The sequence below is a fragment of the Rhinopithecus roxellana genome, chromosome 5, assembly GCF_007565055.1.
Source record: "Rhinopithecus roxellana isolate Shanxi Qingling chromosome 5, ASM756505v1, whole genome shotgun sequence".
NCBI lineage: Eukaryota > Metazoa > Chordata > Mammalia > Primates > Cercopithecidae > Rhinopithecus > Rhinopithecus roxellana.
In genome coordinates, this window is record NC_044553.1 from 54,428,516 (window position 1) to 54,444,897 (window position 16,382).

Sequence of the window (16,382 nt, forward strand, 5' to 3'; positions counted from 1 at the left end):
AGGTTACAACAGAGAATGTGACCTGCTGGCTACCATTGAGAAGTTCACAGTGTAATGGAGAGATGCATTTGTAAAAATATAGATACAACTTAATCTGTTAAATGCTATTATCTAGGTGAGAACGAAATGCTATAAGATCAGAGAGTTTGGAAGAATTAATGTGACATGATTCATAGGCAATGATTCATAGACTGGTTGAGATCTGAGCTGGTGCTTGAAAAAGGCGTAGGAGTGTGACAGGCAAATAGGTGGTTGTAAAGATATTCTAAGCAGAAGAAACAGCCTTTGTAAATGCACAGGTTCATGAGAAAGGATTGTGGCAAATGATTCACACATTTTTCCTCCACAGTGATCTGAACTTCTTGCCCATGTGTATAACACTTTTGAACTCTAGAGAACAACTTACTAACTCTGAGCACTATAAATTCCAGTCAGCCTCTTCAATACCTTGGATTTGGTGTCACCTGGAATAGTAAAAGCCTTAAAATTCTTAATTCCAATATTTCCCTCTCATACATCCAATTCATCCACTTACTTAACCACATTTATTTTCTGCACTTGTCATGATCTTATGACCCTCCAACTCATATTACTTCTCTTTTATGTGTCCGTCTTCTTTGTTTTCCATAAGAAAGGCTTGTTAAGAGTAACTTGAAAATTTCAGAAAAATCATAACTGGAATTTCATGTAAAACAATTTCTTTTTTTTTTTCACAGTATCATTAGTTTATCACATAAATTGCCTAGTACTCTTTATCTGGAAATTTGCAGACATCATTCCTAAATTGGTCTCGATGTGGTGATTGGTGCATTACAAGTGAATAACAACAGTAAATAATTCATAATCAAATCTCCCTTGAAGACATAAGTAAACATATAAATAACTATAATAAATTAGAAGGGAACATGATGACTTTGATTTGATTGACAAAACTACCTGATGCTTTGTCTCCAGGGAGACATCATCAGGCATGATGCAGATTCTCCACTGCAAATTAGAATGCTGTGCACGACTTTGTTCTGAAGCTCAATTAACTTTGAAATTTAAAAAATGCTTTACAGAACTAGGCTTGGGTTGATGAAAAGTAGAGTTATTAGTTTTAACTACAAAATAGGATATATTTCCAAACTATATATTGAAAGACCAGGATAAACTAACAAGAAACCAAGCTTTCAGGAAGTAACTAATGTATAAAAGAAAATAACAAAAGTCTCAAATGTTCTGTTAGCAGTTTTATTTTGTTTTTGTTTTTAAGTTATTTTTATTTGCTGTCTGGCTTTCTGTTACATTTCTGTAACATTTCTGTAGCTATCTGGCTTTTAGTACCTTTGGTAACATAAAAATTTCAGTCCTGCATAGACATACTTTTGTAAACATATGGGGTATTTATTTCTGCCAAATAAAGAGAAATAAGTTTTCATACCAAGCCATCTTTATATTTTACAAAAGAAGCCACATTGAGCCGTTTAAAACTGAGCACTTAGATTCTATCTCCCCACTCCACCATCCCCATCAAACGTTGTGTCTTACCCTGGTCTCCTTTTCCTTTCTTCTCCCCTAGGATATGAGCCTTTTTGTACCTGTGGATTAAATCACACAGAATCCAAGGTTCACCTTAGCACCAGAAGATGGTGCCAAAATTGCTACATTAATTTAAATAGCACACTCCTTTTAGAAATAATAACCTTTATTTATTTATTCAGATAAATTATTAACCAAACAACACTGAAGTTCATTTAATTTTTGACAAGTGTTTTTCTTGTGGGGAGGGTGGGAATAAAAGAAAACACCTAAAGAGGCAAGTTCATTTTTATAACTTGTTTACAGGGTTATGACACACTCCCATTTATATGCCTAAGAATGCGATGCATTTTGTGAGCGCTTATCTCACTTATAAATAAAGATGATGTGGAACTTCACCTAGAAGCAACATAAAATTCTATGGATTCAGAGGTAGTAGACAGATATTGGATAAAATCTGTAGCCTCTGAATTGTGATCCCAGCTCTGCCTTAGTTTAAATCTGACTTATGAGTCTCTTAGATTCTATAGGATTTTCTTCTGAAAAGAAAAAAAAAGATAGTAAACAGTGCTCTGCTTTCTTCAGTGTTATGAGAAATGAATGGGATAGATATTATACACGCAAATACGTATTTTACTTTTAATTTTAGCATGTTACGATGAAAAATTTCAACATATCCACTGTTGAAAGAACATGTGGAATAAAGAATCTCCATGTACTCATCCCCAACTTCCACGGATATAAATACAGGGCCAATTTGTGGCATTTATGTTTCTATCTACTTCTCAATTTTTTTTATGTTTACTTTCGTTTTTTGAGACGGAGTCTAGCTTTGTCGCCCAGGTGCCCAGGCTGGAGTGCATTGATTGTGGCTCACTGCAAACTCCAGCTCCCGGGTTCAAGCGATTCTCCTGCCTCAGCCTCCCAATCAACTGGGATTATAGGCATGCACCACCACGCCCAGCTAATTTTTGTATTTTTAGTAGAGACAGGGTTTCACTGTGTTGGTCAGGCTGGTCTTGAACTCCTGACTTGGTGATCCGCCTGCCACAGCCTCCCAAAGTGCTGGGATTATAAGAATGAGCCACCGCACCCGGCCTCAGAATTGTTTTTAAGCATATACTCAATATTTTATAATTTCATCCATAAATATATTAGCATTTATGTCCAAAAACTATGGTCTCATAAAAATTACAGAACCGGCCAGGGGCAGTGGCTCATGCCTGTAATCTCAACACTTTGGGAGGCCGAGGTGAGCGTATCACTTGAGGTCAGGAGTTCGTGACCAGCCTGGCCAACACAGTGAAATCCCGTCTCTACTAAAACCACAAAAATTAGCCGAGCGTTGTGGCGTGTGCCTGTAATCCCAGCTACTTGGGAGGTTGAGACAGGAGAATAGCTTGAATCCAGGAGGCGGAGGTTGCAGTGAGCCAGAGATCAGGCCACTGCACTCCAGCCTGGGAGACAGAACGAGACTCCATCTCAAAAAAGAAAAAAAAAAATCACATTACCATTATCACAGGTTAAATAATTAAATAGTAATGATTTAATACATCAAAAGAAACAATCTAATGTATCAAACAGTACATCAAATAATCATCGATAAAATCCAGCATTCAAATTCCTCCTCTTTTCTGGTAAGTTTCTGCAACACTTCGAATGAAGATCTAAATAAGGTCCATATATTAGAGTTCGCCCGTAAGTTGCAATTCAATGTTATTTTAAACTATGAGTTACTCTGCTCCTTTTTTTCACAATGCATTTTATTTTTTGGACAGCCTTATTTGTCTTCCTCATTGTGTCAATATGTTGTGCTGTCTTCTGTGTGTCTTGTAAATTATAGCTATATCTAGAGCCTTAGTAAAATTTATATTTTACTTTTCTCATATTCCAAAGTTGTATTCCTAATATTATTTTTTTAAACTACATTATTTTCTCTACAGACAACTTTCCCCTACTATTTCTTTTTTTTTTTTTTTTTTTTTTTTTTGAGACGGAGTCTCGCTCTGTCTCCCGGGCTGAGTGCAGTGGCCGGATCTCAGCTCACTGCAAGCTCCGCCTCCCGGGTTTACGCCATTCTCCTGCCTCAGCCTCCCGAGTAGCTGGGACTACAGGCGCCCGCCACCTCGCCCGGCTAGTTTTTTGTATTTTTTAGTAGAGACGGGGTTTCACCGGGTTAGCCAGGATGGTCTTGATCTCCTGACCTCGTGATCCGCCCGTCTCGGCCTCCCAAAGTGCTGGGATTACAGGCTTGAGCCACCGCGCCCGGCCTCCCCTACTATTTCTATTAAAATTTTTGAATCAGGACACACCCATGTGATACACTAAACAAGAATAGACATCATAATGCTCTGAAACCTACCTTCCCATATGTTTAATTTACGACCAAGAAGGAATTCCTGAATTGTGCTCATTGCCTCTCCTCCTTCCTAATGAAACAATAAATGTTCAGAGGTATGATGAGTATTTATATTATTATCCCTCCATCCTCATTTCTTTCTTCTTCTTCTTATTATTAATTATATGTATATTATAATCTTAATTGTATTCCACCATTTGAACAATGTAAGACTGAATTACATATATGAAGATTATAAAGCATAATGATAATAAAACAAAGATAAAACAAGATGATCTTCTAGATATTACCTTGAGTGTTACACTAGAACATCAATGTAACATCTGGAACATCATGAATATGGCCTCAATCCCAGTCCATCCTATCTCACTGCCTCCTTTCTCATATGCAAGTACTATTTCTTTGCTTTATAAAAATCAGTTTTATTATATGTATAAGATCAAAAAAGTTATTATAGTTTACTTTTTTAAGCTTTATCAAAATGATACAATATATAATAGTAAACTGGAATTGAATGCCTTTATTCAAACTGTTTTAAAGTTTCATCCATGTGGTTGTTCAATTTATTTTCCCTGCCGTATATAATTTAATTTAGCCATTTATTTATTCCCTCTCCTGTCATTGAACATTTGGATTGTTTCTAGTGTTTTACTGTTTCCCAATTGAGACTGTAGACATTCTTATGGTTGTTTTTTGGTATACATGTCCCAAAGTGGTTCTAGAGATTATCTTCAGCAGTAGAATTGCTGTGCAGTATCATGTGCACATGTTCAATTTTACAAAATAATACAAAATTGTCTCCAAAGTAGTTTGTCATCTTAACAACATATAAGCGTCTCCACTTATTAACATCTTCAATTTTTGGGACTACCAGAATTGCTGTTTTTTTAAGAAAGTAGGTTTTTTGAAGAGTATCTCATTGTTGACTTAATCGACATGACACTGATTAATAATGACATTGCATTTCATTTTCCATGGGTTATTGCTATACGTATTTCAACTCCTCTGAAATTCCTGTTCATGTATCTTTCCTACTTTTGTTTTTGCTTTAGAGGAATCAAAAATCTGGTATGTATTTTAGATACTGCTTTTGTCAATTACATGTGTTGCAATTATTCTCTCTCACTTCGTGGCTAATCTTACAACTCCTTTAGGAATGGCTTTTGATGAACATAAGTTTAAACTTTCAATGTAGTTGTAAATATCAGTATTATTCTTCAGGGTTGCGGATTTTCTAGTTTTCATTTTTATCCATATCCTAAAGTTATAAAGCTGTTTCCCTATATTTTAAATCTAAAAATGTTAAAATTACACTTTTCATATTGAAATCCTTGCTCCACTTGGAATTGTTTTTGTGTGTGTGTAGTGTGAGGTTGGATTCAATTTTTTTCTCCCACATAAATAACTGATTGAGCATCTTTTAGGGCATTATCCTATATTCACATTTATCATCTATTAAAGTTCCGTGTCTAAGCATGTATCTATACATTGGCTATTTAGCCCCATTGATCTCTTTGTTTACCATTATTTAAACATCAAACTATCCTAAATGCTTGAAATTTATGATAATTCTTGAAATCTTGGTGGGTTAATTTTCCACATTAATCCTGTTTAGGAATATTTTGGCTGTACTTGACGCTTTGCTCTTCCAACAAATTTTAAATCATCTTGTGAAGTTTCTTTAAATAATATTGTCGAGATTTTTATATGAATTGCATTGAATATATATACATATATGGAAAATCTGTATCTTTATGATATTAAGTTTTTCTATCAATAAACATAGCATATCTCTCCATTTATTAGTTCTTCATTAAGATCTTTCAATAAATTTTATAACTTCCTCCACAAAGGATTTAAATATGCTTGGTTATTTTGTCCTCATTAATATATAATTTTTGTTATTGTAAATGATAGCTAATTATGATTATTTTGTTACTGATGCAAAACATTTGAATTGGTTTTGGAATATTTACCTTGTATCTTTTCATTTTGCTGAACTTATTTTTTAATGATCTATTCATAGCTATTTTTTTAGGGGGTTTCAACGTAGACAATCATACATAATGACCGTTTTATTTCTACCCCCTCCATTCTCAGGTACTTAGCTTCATTTCTCATCTGATTACTTTACTATTAAGATCTGTTAGTGTGGTTATAGCATGCATTTTTGACTCGTATCTAATTTTTAAGGGTGTGTTTTCAAAGTTTCCGTATTAAAAAATGACATTTTCTATAGGTTTTTAATAGGTAGCTGTTTTATTCTGTTCTTTCTTGCTTACAACAGAATACCAGAAGTTATAAAGTAACGTATATTTTGCAGTTACGGGGACCGGGAAGTCTGACATCAAGGGTCCACCTCTGGTGAGGGCCTTCTTGCTAATGGGACTCTGTAAAGTCCTGAGGTAGTGCAGATCAGCACATGGTGAAGGGGCTGCATGTGCTAGCTCAGGTATCTCCTCTTCTTATAAAGTCACCAGTGCCACTCCCGTGATAACTTATTAATTGATTAACCCATTAATAATCAATAAATGGATTAATCCATTCATGAGGGCTTTGCCCTCATGATCTAATATATACACTATGTACCCACAAAAATTAAGAATTAAAAAAAGAACCAGTCATCTGTTAAAGGCCCCACCTCTCAATACTGTCACACTGGGGATTAAATTTCAACATGAGTTTTGGAGGGCATAAATATTCAAACCATAGTAGTGCCTTTTAAGGAAGTTATCTCTTATTCTTAGTTTGCTAAGCATATTTTTAAAAATCATAAATACATGTTGAATTTTCTTAAAACATTTTTGCATATGATGTAGGGATATTTTCTTTATAATCAAATAACTCTTATATTGGGTTAAATTCTACTTGGTCATGATACATTTTCTTATACACTTCTATATTCAGTTTGTTAATATTTTGCATTTATATTCACAAATAATGCTATTCTTTTCTTTTTCTTATACTGATGAGTTTGGTTTCAAAGTTATACTGATCCCAGGGAATGACCTGGGAGGTTTCTCCTTTTGAATCTTCTGAAAAAGTTAGCTGAAGAACTGGAGTGACTAGTACTTTGAAGATCTGGCATAAATTGTCATTAACCCTGAATGATTAGTGTGAAAAAAATTAGCATTTAATTTAATTTCCTATCAAAGTGTTCTTTTTCTTTCTTAGTTTTCAGAAGCTGTATTTTACTGGGTTTTTTTATTAGATTTAAATTTTCAAATTTTTTGTCATGCAGTTCAGAGTATTGTTATCTTTTTAACTGCTATGAGATATATATAGTTGTATCTATCTTTTTTATTCCTAATATTATTTATTCGTGACTTCACTTTGTGAAATTTATTTTTCCATTTTACTAGTTTATAAAGTATTTTTATTTGCAGCAGCAGCATATAGTAAATGGGGTTGTGGGAGTGGTCTTGCCTGGATACAAGAAAAAGCATGGTTTGCAGAAGATAAAACACTAGATAAAACTGACTAAAAGTTGATGTGCTTTTTATTATCATCATGGACTGGCAATCCTAAACAATATCAGTGATAAAATACTCCTCTATTAAAAATTACTTTGTGGTCCTACCATCTAAATGATTGCTGTGGTTACTGTTGAATTTCAAAAACACAGAAAATTCCAAATTACTATGTGCTTACTATTTGCATCATTCAACATTGTTTTTGGCCTGGAAGGTAATAGGGTAACCTGTACAGTCTACCTGTGACACATGTAGATTTAGTTAAATGACTTCATTCGGAGAATAGATTCATAAGAGTTTAGGGTTATTACATCTTATTTCAGACAATTTGTGCTCCCAATTGCAATGGTTTACATGTTCCTGTTATACAGCAGGTTCAAGATAAATAATGACAAGGCATAGAGCTCAAGTTATTTCATTTCTGTCATTCTAGGTTACACTTGGAGTCCTTATTTTGTTTAAAATTTTAAATAGTGAAATAAAGTGTGAAGTGCTAGGTGTAAGGTTACTTTTGTGAAGTGAAAAAATTTCATTTAAACCTGAAATGTTACATGGAATTTGATAACAGCTTTAAAGTAAAAATGTTTTCTCCTTTTTAAATGTTTTCTTTAAAATTTTAATTGCCCCTTGTTATTAACTGTAATATTTTTCATTACTGCAACAAAATCCATAGGTACAAGTTTTTCTCTTTTTACAATAAAATGTATTGATGTAATTAAAAAAGCATTACTTCACTATTTTTTCCTTTTTTATGCCATAATATTTATTTTCAATATTTTTTTACTGGCCTGATTATATATATATATATGTATAACATCATTAAAATAAAATATTTACTGCCTGTGTGTCTTTTCATTTTATTAGTCCTTTCATTTTATATTTACTCCTGAAAAGTTTTGTCCCTGCAGTGTAGATCATCGCTAACGTATTTTGTTTTTGTTTTTGTTTTTGTTTTTGGAGGTTTTGGGTTTTAGGTTTATTATCTCATTCAACTCTCCGTGCATTTAATTTTTCTTTTTCTTTTTTTTTAATATATATTATACTTTAAGTTCTGGGATACATGTGCAGAACGTGCAGCTTGTTACATAGGTATACATGTGTCATGGTGGTTTGCTGCACCCATCAACCCATCATCTGTATTAGGTATTTCTCCTAATGTTGTCCCTCCCCTAGTCCCACCCCCTGACTGGCCCCCGTGTGTTATGTTCCCCTGCCTGTGTCCCTATGTTCTCATTGTTCATCTCCCATTTACAAGTGAGAACGTATGGTGTTTGGTTTTGTGTTCCTGTGTTAGCTTGCTGAGAATGATGGTTTCCAGCTTCATCCATGTCCCTGCAAAGGACCTAAACTCATTCTTTTTTATGGCTGCATAGTATTCCACGGTTTCTTTATCCAGTCTATCACTGATGGGCATTTGGGTTGGTTCCAAGTCCTTGCTATTGTGAACAGTGCTGCAATAAACCTGCTTGTGCATGTGTACTTATAGTAGAATGATTTATAATCCTTTGGGTATATATCCAGTAATGGACTAAAACACAAAAAGCAATGGCAACAAAAGACAAAATTGACAAATGGGATATAAGTAAACTAAAAGGCTTCTTCTGCACAGCATAAGAAATTATCATCAGAGTGAACAGGCAACCTAAAGAATGGGAGAAAGATTTGCAATCTATCTATCTGACAAAGGGCTAATATCCAGAATCTGTAAAGAACTTAAACAAACTTACAAGAAAAAAACAAACACCCTAATAAAAAGTGGGTGAAGGATATGAACAAACACTTCTCAAAAGAAGACATTCATGAAGTCAACAAACATGATAAAAAGCTCATCATCACTGGTCATTAGAGAAATGCAAATCAAAACTGCAATGAGACACCGTCTCACACCAGTTAGAATGGCAATCATTAAAAAGTCAGGCAGGCCAGGCGCGGTGGCTCAAGCCTGTAATCCCAGCACTTTGGGAGGCCGAGACGGGTGGATCACAAGGTCAGGAGATGGAGACCATCCTGGCTAACACGGTGAAACCCCGTCTCTATTAAAAAAAAAAAAAATACAAAAAGCTAGCCGGGCGAGGTGGTGGGCACCTGTAGTCCCAGCTACTCGGGAGGCTGAGGCAGGAGAATGGCGTAAACCCGGGAGGCGGAGCTTGCAGTGAGCTGAGATCCGGCCACTGCACTCCAGCCTGGGCGACAGAGCGAGACTCCGTCTCCAAAAAAAAAAAAAAAAAAAAAAAAAAAAAGTCAGGAAACAACAGATTCTGGAGAGGATGTGGAGAAATTGAAACTCTTTTACACTATTGGTGGGAGTGTAAATTAGTTCAACCATTGTGCAAGACAGTGTGGTGATTCTGCAAGGATTTAGAACCTGTAATTTTTGTTTTTCTAACTTTAGTGGCATGCTTAAGTCATTATTTCTCAGCTTTTCTTTCTTTTTTTTTTTAAGAGCTGTAGATTTTTAACCAAAATTTCAGTGTTGCAATTTAGCAAATACATCTTTCTTTGATGAAAATAAAGAAGCATAATTCCTTCATCCTTTCCCTTATTTAGTAATTTTAAAAAATGAATTGAGGCTGGACACAGTGGCTCATGCCTGTAATCCCAGCAGTTTGGGAGGCTGAGTTGGGTTTATCACCTGAGGTCAGGAGTTCGAGACCAGCCTGGCCAACATGGTGAAACTCCGTTTCTACCAAAAATACCAAAATAAGCTGGGTGTGGTGGCAGGCGACTATAATCTCAGCTACTCGGGAGGCTGAGGCAAGGGGATAGCTTGAACCTGTGAGGCAGAGGTTACAGTGAGCTGAGATCACACCACTGCACTCCAGCCTGGGTGACAGAGGGAGACTCAAAAAATGTAAAAATAAAAATAGAAAGAAAGAAAAGTGAATTGGTTCATTAGTGTCTTCCAAAGAACAGTAAGAGTTTTTTCCCCCATTTCCCTTCTTTCCTTCCTTCCTTCTTTCCTTCCTTCCTTCTTTCCTTCCTTCCTTCCTTCCTTCCTTCCTTCCTTCCTTCCTTCCTTCCTTCCTTCCTTCCTTCCTTCCTTCCTTCCCTCCTTCCTTCCTTCCTTCCTTTTTTGAATCAACACAAAGTGGTGGATGTAAACACATTTCATGTACTTCAATTAATGGCATACATTATATTTATGGATAATGATATCCATTTGATATCATTTGGCCAGTGATAGCCATTTAATATTTTTCCTGAGCCTATTAGCGATAATCTGAATAGGCTTTGATAGTAAATTGCTTTTTGGTATTCAAGATGATCTAGGTTTATTTTCTATGTTTCATACCTTAGACCTGAAATTAACCATTTCCTTAAGATGTCCAGGTTTTTTATTTAGTCAGAAATTGCAGTTAAGGACAAGGGTCTAAGAGCACACATTGATACTATATTGTTCACTGTTTCAGAACCAATCCTCTCTATTTATCCCTTCCTCTTCTAGGGAAATTTTATATATTTAGCTTGATGCTTTTTTATAGTATATATTTTTTATTATTATATGATATAAATGTTATATTTCTATGATATTGTAATGTAAATATTATAATATAATTTAAATATGTATATATTCATATATTCCCTTTCTTAGATCAGCAGTGGCATACCATTCACATTGTTTTCCACCTTGATATTTTTTCACCTGACATTTCTCCATAATAATATATAGAGTGCTCACTTCAGCAGCACATATACTAAAATTGGAACAATACAGAGAAGATTAACATGGCCCCTGCGCAAGAATGACATGCAAATTTGCGAAGCATTCCGTATTTTTAACCAACTTGATCAACTGGAAGAAAGAGTATCAGCAATTGAAGATCAAATGAATGAAATGAAGTATGAAGAGAAGTATAGAGAAATGAACAAAGCCTCCAAGAAATATGGGATTGTGTGAAAAGACCAAATCTACATCTGATTGGTGTGCCTGAAAGTGACAGGGAAAATGGAACCAAGTTGGAAAACACTCTTCAGGATATCATCCAGGAGAACTTCCCCAACCTAGTAGGGCAGGCCAACATTCAAATTCAGGAAATACAGAGAACGCCACAAAGATACTCCTCCAGAAGAGCAACTCCAAGACACATAATTGCCAGATTCACCAAAGTTGAAATGAAGGAAACAATCTTAAGGGCAGCCAGAGAGAAAGGTCGGGTTACCCACAAAGGGAAGCCCATCAGACTAACAGCAGATCTCTCGGCAGAAACTCTACAAGCCAGAAGAGAGTGGGGGCCGATATTCAACATTCTTAAAGAAAAGAATTTTCAACCCAGAATTTCATATCCAGCCAAACTCAGTTTCATAAGTGAAGGAGAAATAAAATCCTTTACAGACAAGCAAATGCTTAGAGATTTTGTCACCACCAGGCCTGCCCTACAAGAGATCCTGAAGGAAGCACTAAACATGGAAAGGAACAACAAGTACCAGCCATTGCAAAAACATGCCAAAATGTAAAGTCCATCGAGGTTAGGAAGAAACTGCATCAACTAGCGAGCAAAATAACCAGCTAATATCATAATGAAGGGATCAAGTTCACACATAACAATATTAACCTTAAATGTTAATGGACTAAATGATCCCATTAAAAGACACAGACTGGCAAATTGGATAAAGAGTCAAGACCCATCAGTCTGCTGTATTCAGGAGACCCATCTCACATGCAGAGACATACATAGGCTCAAAATAAAGGGATGGAGGAAGATCTACCAAGCAAATGCAAAACAAAAAAAAGCAGGGGTTGTAATCCTAGTCTCTGATAAAACAGACTTCAAACCATCAAAGATCAAAAGAGACAAAGAAGGCCATTACATAATGGTAAAGGGATCAATTCATCAGGAAGAGCTAACTATCCTAAATATATATGCACCCAATACAGGAGCACCCAGATTCATAAAGCAACTCCTTAGAGACTTACAAAGAAACCTAGACTCCCAAACGATAATAATGGGAGACTTTAACACCCCACTGTCAACACTAGACAGATCAATGAGACAGAAAGTTAACAAGGATATCCAGGAATTGAACTCATCTCTGCACCAAGCGGACCTCATAGACATCTACAGAACTCTCCACCCCAAATCAACAGAACATACATTCTTCTCAGCACCACATTGCACTTATTCCAAAATTGACTACATAGTTGGAAGTAAAGCACTCCTCAGCAAATGTAAAAGAACAGAAATTATAACAAACTTGTCTCTCAGACCACAGTGCAATCAAACAGGAACTCAGGACTAAGAAACTCAATCAAAACCGCTCAATTACGTGGAAACTGAACAACCTGCTCCTCAATGACTACTGGGTACATAACGAAATGAAGGCAGAAATAAAGATGTTCTTTGAAACCAATGAGAACAAAGATACAACATACCAGAATCTCTGGGACACATTTAAAGCAGTGTGTAGAGGGAAATTTATAGCACTAAATGCCCACAAGGGAAAGCTGGAAAGATCTAAAATTGACACACTAACATCGCAATTAAAATAACTAGAGAAGCAAGAGCAAATACATTCAAAAGCTAGCAGAAGGCAAGAAATAACTAAGATTAGAGCAGAACTGAAGGAGATAGAGACACAAAAACCCTCCAAAAAATCAATGAATCCAGGAGCTGGTTTTTTGAAAAGATCAACAAAATTGATAGACCGCTAGCAAGACTAATAAAGAAGAAAAGAGAGAAGAATCAAACAGATGCAATAAAAAACGATAAAGGGGATATCACCACCGACCCCACAGAAATACAAACTACCATCAGAGAATACTATGAACACCTCTATGCAAATAAACCAGAAAACCTAGAAGAAATGGATAATTTCCTGGACACTTACACTCTCCCAAGACTAAACCAGGAAGAAGTTGAATCCCTGAATAGACCAATAGCAGGCTCTGAAATTGAGGCAATAGTTAATAACCTACCAACCAAAAAAACTCCAGGACCTGATGGATTCACAGCCGAATTCTACCAGAGGTACAAGGAGGAGCTGGTACCATTCCTTCTGAAACTATGCCAATCAGTAGAAAAAGAGGGAATCCTCCCTAACTCATTTTACGAGACCAACATCATCCTGATACCAAAGCCTGACAGAGATACAACAAAAAAAGAGAATTTTAGACCAATATCCCTGATGAACATCAATACAAAAATCCTCAATAAAATACTGGCAAACCGAACCCAGCAGCACATCACAAAGCTTATCCACCATGATCAAGTGGGCTTCATCGCTGGGATGCAAGGCTGGTTCAACATGTGCAAATCAATAAACGTAATCCAGCATATAAACAGAAGCAAAGACAAAAACCACATGATTATCTCAATAGATGCAGAAAAGGTCTTTGACAAAATTCAACAGCTCTTCATGCTAAAAACTCTCAATAAATTTGGTATTGATGGAATGTATCTCAAAATAATAAAAGCTATTTATGACAAACCCACAGCCAATATCATACTGAATGGGCAAAAACTGTAAATGTAAAACATTCTTAAAAATTTAATAAGATCTGTCATTTTTCCTCTGTATTTAAAATTACAGTTAGGAAAATTTTCCCCAGACACAAATTATAGGGCAATCAATCCATGTTTTCTTTTAGTACTTACTTTATTTTATTTTTTAACACTCAACTCTCAGATCCTTTTGGAATGTATCCTGAGGTATGGTGTAAAGAGTCAATTCACTCTAATTGTTTTCCATGCGGCTACTCTTGTTTAGCCATCTTATTAATTAAGCAGTTCATTTTCTCACTACTTATAGGAGATACTGATTTCTTAAATATGACATTTTCATAAGCGATTAAGCCCATTTCTTCCTTTGCCATCTCCTCACTGTTTCTACTCTCTTCTTCTTAGTATTAAAATAAACTGATCCTTCTCATTAAGCATGAAGTACACCTGCTGAACAGTCTCAGAAGTATCAGGAACACAAACAGGTGTGCAAAAAATGTATGGCCTTTAAAAGATACATTTTTATGTAAATGTGCATCTCTTGCTCCATGTGTCTTTAACACAGATAAAACCCACAAGTCCCATATTTAACTCAGCTACAGAGTTGTTGGGTGTTCTCACATATATCAGCTCCTCGGAGCTGAGGATTATTATGCAATCATTAAAAATATAGTATATAAAATGAGATGGAATTGCTTCTTTTGGCAAGCAGAATCATTGGTTTAGGTTTAATAATGTACCTATTTTAACAATCTGTTATTAAAACTTTGAGACTGGTCCTTCAATTAATTTTGTCTTGCATCAAATTTACCATACAAGATAAACTATACCTGCAATATGTTTTTTAAAATCACACTTAATTGTAAAATCCCAATCAACAAGTTGTTTATGATTACTATGGACATATGCACATCCAGGTTTTTTCTGTGTTCTTATTCTGCTTGTCTATGAATTACTGGAAAGTAACTATTTTTAAAAATGACAGAAGGAAGGAAAGAAAGAGAAAAGAAGCCTCACAATTTTCAGGAAAAATGAAGTTGAAAGAACTCTCTGGAGACTTCATTATAAATAGTTTTAGCACAATTATGCTAAATGGAATCAATATATTTACATTGTTTTATTCAAGGCTTATCACATTCTATTATGAAACAATGAAATGCAATTAATAAATCATCGGTTCATTTTTCTTGTTTTGTTTAAAATGCTTTGGCATATTTTAGCATATCTTTTTAGAGTAGCAAATAACTCTAATGTATAACATTAATAAACGGTGATAGACTTTACTATAAATATTGCATCTGTTGCCAAGAAAAGTTACATACAAAAACAGAGCATTGCAAACAGCAGTTCAGTAATTTTTCTTTTGGTAGTAGAGACATGGGCCTTCTGTATCATTTTAAGTATCTTTGCACTACTTGACCCTCTACACTTGGAGAATATTGTTTTTTATGCATCAACAGTTTGCTGCCTTTAAGGGACTAACACCATATATGTGGTGGTGTGAGAGCCCAGACAACCAAATTGAGCAGTTTTTTCTCCCCTTGTGTTTTATTTGAGGGAGAAGATTTGAGGATTGAGGAAAAGCTGTGACAAACTTTTCATGTGTGCAGTCATAGCCAAATATTGTCACAAACAGCAACTTCAAAAAATCAAGGCAATAGAATAAAATATTAAGATAGAACATGAAATACAAACCACTAGTCTAATGGTTTCCATGGATTAAGTTATTTTGGATTAAAAATCCTCATTATTCTTATTCTTTATTTGAAAATAAATATTTAAGTAATAAAATATATAAGAATTCAAAATACATTGTTTTCTGGTATTGCCTGATATACCAAGACAGATACTAATTATATTTAATTGGGATTTTTATGCAACTGTGCGACTATACTCTGAATTTCACATAGTTTTAAATTCTCATTTGCATATTCTATATTAATTCAAAGGAAGCTTGAGACATTGTAAAACACACAAAATACCATAAAATCAGAAAACAGATCAACTACCATTATTTTTTATCTTCTTCCTTCTTTTATATGAAGCTTTGTGAGAAATGTGGCCAAAGATTGGAATTTCTTCTTCTACATAGAGGGGATAAAATATTTTATACATAGTTTAACTTAAATACAAAAACAGGACTTACATCTCTAAATGCTATTTCTATTGACTTGAGATATTCAGGTTGACTTCTAATACTACATATTATTTCATTTGTGCCTGCCTAATTCCTGATACAACCACGCAATAGGGCATAGAAAATAGATGACATGGAATAGGTAACTGTAGAGGGGTGAAATAGATGAGGCCTCTGAGCCTTGTAGAATAAGAAGTTGCCCATCTCATGTGTTATGAAATTTTTAGAAGTCCTCCTTCACTCTCTGCCTTCTAATAAAACATGTTCCCTTCACACTAACCTGCTTTCCCGAAGGCCTTAAATTCCCATTAGAGAATCATATTTTTCAGAGCAAGACTTTTCTACCTCTCTTTAAAATACAAATACAATTTTTTAAAAGAACGTATTTGCTGAAGAGTAATTAAAACTCGATTTGTATCTTCAAATATGAACAAGCCAGTAAGCTTCAGCTCAGC

The 16,382-nt window shown here is 35.0% G+C and overlaps 1 non-coding gene across 1 annotated transcript; it reads left to right on the forward strand.

The window, feature by feature from the left end:
• The first annotated feature begins 11,024 nt into the window (after positions 1 to 11,024).
• Positions 11,025 to 11,131, forward strand: LOC115897768. Its single transcript, XR_004057564.1, has one exon. It is a non-coding gene; the product is annotated as a U6 spliceosomal RNA (small nuclear RNA).
• Positions 11,132 to 16,382: the final 5,251 nt, after the last annotated feature.